Source organism: Pelmatolapia mariae, linkage group LG17 (genome assembly GCF_036321145.2).
Source record: "Pelmatolapia mariae isolate MD_Pm_ZW linkage group LG17, Pm_UMD_F_2, whole genome shotgun sequence".
NCBI lineage: Eukaryota > Metazoa > Chordata > Actinopteri > Cichliformes > Cichlidae > Pelmatolapia > Pelmatolapia mariae.
This window is the reverse complement of record NC_086242.1, coordinates 35,371,087-35,375,179: the sequence shown is the minus strand read 5'-3', so window position 1 is coordinate 35,375,179 and position 4,093 is coordinate 35,371,087.

Sequence of the window (4,093 nt, the reverse complement as noted above, 5' to 3'; positions counted from 1 at the left end):
ACTGCAAGGGACCAATCACATTTTTATGATGTCATAATTTTGCAACTTGAAAAACCCCCCAAACAAACCAAAACACACCAAAACAACAATAAAAAACAAACAAAAAACAAAAAACATGTTGATGTCCTGCAGGAAATAAATTAAGAAAGGGGCAGTCAGGGTCAGGGTTAGGGTTGGGGGTTAGAATGTGATAGTGGTTAGGTGTAGGGTTACAAGGACTATGGTAGTGGGGTTAAGCTTACCGATTGTAATTAAGTATAAGCTATTTTTTTTAGTATTTTTTTTTAATTTTATTTTAGAATGCAGCTTCACTTTCAATGATGTTTATGAGACGTGAATTTGCTAGCCCCAAATTTTCAGCACACACTGAAAAAAAGAAGAGTGATGCAGAATGAAAATAGCAAGAAGTGGATGTCTAAGCTTCTTATTTACTGGAATCAGAGGTTAAGCCATGTGCTAGGGAGCAGATTACTGTGTTTAAGTATTACAATTCAAATTGCCATTGTAAGACTGAACATGTAGAGAAATACAAGAACTCGACCTTTGCTAGCAAAACTGCAAAAAGCAGCACAGGCTTTTTATTTAGGGTTACACATCCATCCATGGAGTGATCAAGAGCAGCTTTATGATTTGTCACATTTACATTTAAAAAACCCAGTAAACTCTCTGATGGGGAGTTTATCAAGCGGAATTTGGTGGACTTTTCTCTGCTAATAGACCTTGTGAAAAGGAGAAGCATTGAGAATGTACCCCTTTTCAGGCAAAATGTAAAGTAATTGCCCATAATGGGTTATGGTTAATTATAAAGACTGGTGGCTTAAAAACTTCAGCAACTACTAATAGAGTAAAAATCTTTTTTGCTGTTTCATATATTGTTGGTGAGACTTTTGTGCATTCTAATTTCTTTATAGTTCATATTTAATACTACAAACTCCTTTTGTATGACCATCTATCATTATTTTAATCATAGGGAACAACAGTCCTTATGGTCCAGACGCTTTGACGTCATCCTCGGGAGGCTTCCACTAAGACAAATGCTAGAGGATATTGCTGTGACGTGCAGACCACTTTATGAATGGACGTCCGTTGTTCAGTGGATGAAAAGGCCTCATAATCCGCATGTCCATTTTCAAAGAGATCTGATGTGAAACCCACCCACACCCACTTAACCTCTCCTGTTCTGTCTTGTAATAGTTTCCCCCTTCCCAGTTTTTTAAATTTTACTTCAGAGTAGTGAGAGCCCCTCTTACTCCAATAGGGATAAGAGGGGGCTGTGTGTGGTGACGCTGATGGCTGGGGCTTCCCTGATGATGCTATAGGAGGATTACTGGCCTGCTGTGCCACCTCTCTGCTAGATTATAACCTTTGGATTATGTCTCTATTTACCCAGAGGGGAGAAAAAACAGATTTCACTTGAACCCCATGTGACACAGTTGAATGAAAACTAGACTGTAATGTATGACTGTCATCTATGTCTGTTAAGAGAAAGTTAAAGTTTTGTTTATACATATCTTGTTTGGGATATTCAGGATTTCCAAGTCAGCATTTAAATTGTGTTGCATTTGCATTGGCAGAACATGCAAATAATAATACTAAGAAATTATGCATATTTCACAAGGCTCTTGTGAAGTTGAGACGTGACTGGCCTTAAAAACATGAAAAAGGACTCGTGTCAGTTTGTGGTCTAAACCAATCAGGTTAACACAATGCCAAGGAGGAAAGAATTCAGCAGTTGTCTAAGAGAAGTATTTGTCTCTGCCCATCAAATGAAGGATTATAAGGCCATTGACAAATAGTTTGAAGTCCATCATTGTACAGTGAGAAAGATTAGTCACAGGTGGAAGACAGTTCCCAATCTTCTTGCCTGAACATTACAGCACAATCACCTCAACGTCAGGCAATGCTCCAAAAAATTGCAAAAAACCCCAAGAGCTACATCTCAGACTCTAAAGCCCTCTGTAACTATGTTAAAAGCTGAAATTCATGAGCGCATATGTAGGAAAAGACTGAACAAGTACAGCTTGTTTTGAAGAGTTGCTAAGAGAAAGTCTTGGCAGCACAACAAATTTCGCAAAGTTGGGTCTGAATGAACCACTCGACTTCTAAAACCACGTCCTATGGACAGACAAGACCAGTGTAGAGATGTCTGGCCATAGTGCATCGCGGTACAACTCATTCTAACTGTCAAGCATGGGGGTGCAGGAGTGACGATTTGGGCTTGTTTTGCAGCCACAGCAACAAGGCAACTGCAGTTATTGATCTGACCACAAACCTTCCCTCCCTACAGGACATCTACACCAGGAAATTTTGGTCCAGAGCAGCTCAGATACAGAAGGACCCGTCCCACCCCAGCAATAAACTGTTCCAACTTCTGCAATCAGGCAGAAGTTTCCACACCATCTGGGCAAAAACAGAGAGGCTGAATAGGAGCCTCTATCCTCAGGCCATTGTGTACTAAAGGACAATCTTGGATGGAGTGATGATGATGTCTCCCACCCGACCTGTCGTTCTGGTTCCCCCTTGTAGCATTTGTGTTGTATCTTGTCAATCTCTAGCTGTGAGAGCAGTTCCTTTACCAGTCAAAAGTTTGAACACACTTTCTCATTTAATGTTTTCTCTATTTTTGCCACTTTCTACATTGTAGATACATATTGAAGACATCAAATATATAAAGGAAGATATATGGAATTATGTAGCAAAGAAAAAAAATGTTAAATAACTCAAAATATGTCTTATATTTTAAATTCCTCAAAGTAGCAACCCTTTGCTTTGTCGACAGTGCTGCAAACCCTTGGCCTTCTCTCAATGACTCACCAGTCTTCACTTCACAGCGGTGCCTTGTCAGGGTTCATTTGGAGAATTTCTTGTCTTCTTAATGGGGCTGGGACCATCAGTTGTGTTGCGCAGAAGTCAGGTTGGTACACAGCTGATGCCCCCGCCTTAGAAATTGCAAGTTAAGAGCACCTCAGAATAGAGCCCAGATAAATGCCACACAGAGTTCCAGTAGCAGACAGATCTCTACATCAACTGTTCAGAGGAGACTGCACAAATCAGGCCTTTATGGTCAAATAGCTGCTAAGAAACCACAACTAAGGAAAAGCAACAAGCAGAAGAGATTTGTTTAGACCGGTGGAAATTGGTGCTTTGGTCTGATGAGTCCGAATTTGAGATCTTTGGTTCCACCTGCCATTGTCTTTGTGTGGCTAACGGATGGTCTCTACATGCATGGTTCCCACTGTGAAGCATGGAGGAGGAGTGTGATGGTGTGGGGATGGTTTGCTGGTGACACTGCTGGGGATTTATTCAAAATTGAAGGCACACTGAACAAGCATAGTTTACACAGGATCCTGCAGCGACGTGCCATCTCATCCGGTTTGGGTTTAGTTGGACCATCATTTATTTTCCAACAGGACAATGACCCCAAACACACCTCCAGGCTGTATAAGGGTTATTTGACCAAGAAGGAGAGTGATGGAGCGCTGCGCCCAGTAGCGGTTTTAGATACGGGCGACACGGGCGGTTGCCCGGGGCGGCATCGTGGTGGGGGGCGGCATCACGGGCATCGGCAAAAATAAAAATGCTCGTACTCATGCTGCCCCGACATCATGCCAGCGCATATTGGGAATGTCACAGGCACCGATCGGTTTTCTATTCCCATTTGCTGGGAGTAAGGGCGCCCTCCGTTTGCGAGGTGCGTCTGCTGCTTGCGGCACAGGGAGGAGAGGGCGGGGCGGCGGGGGATTCTCTAGGTGGCTGGAGCAGCATCTAATAACCAACTCACAAAATAAAACAAAATAAAAACAAACCAACAACACGAAAACAGCAGACATTATGATACAGACTTATAATTTGCACCGATGTTTTTTCGAAATTCTATACGCGACAAGTGAGCGCGAGAGCCCTCGGTGCGCCTGCTCGCTGCTGAAGTAAAGTAAACTTTATTGTCATCTCCGCTACATACAGTCCAGTATATAGAGAGACGAGACGACGAGGCTCCAGTTACAGCAGTGCAAGTAAACAAACAATAAATATAAGAAGAGTAAGAAAATAAATATACACTTTAGGACCAGGGGTAAAGGGATCAATAACAATT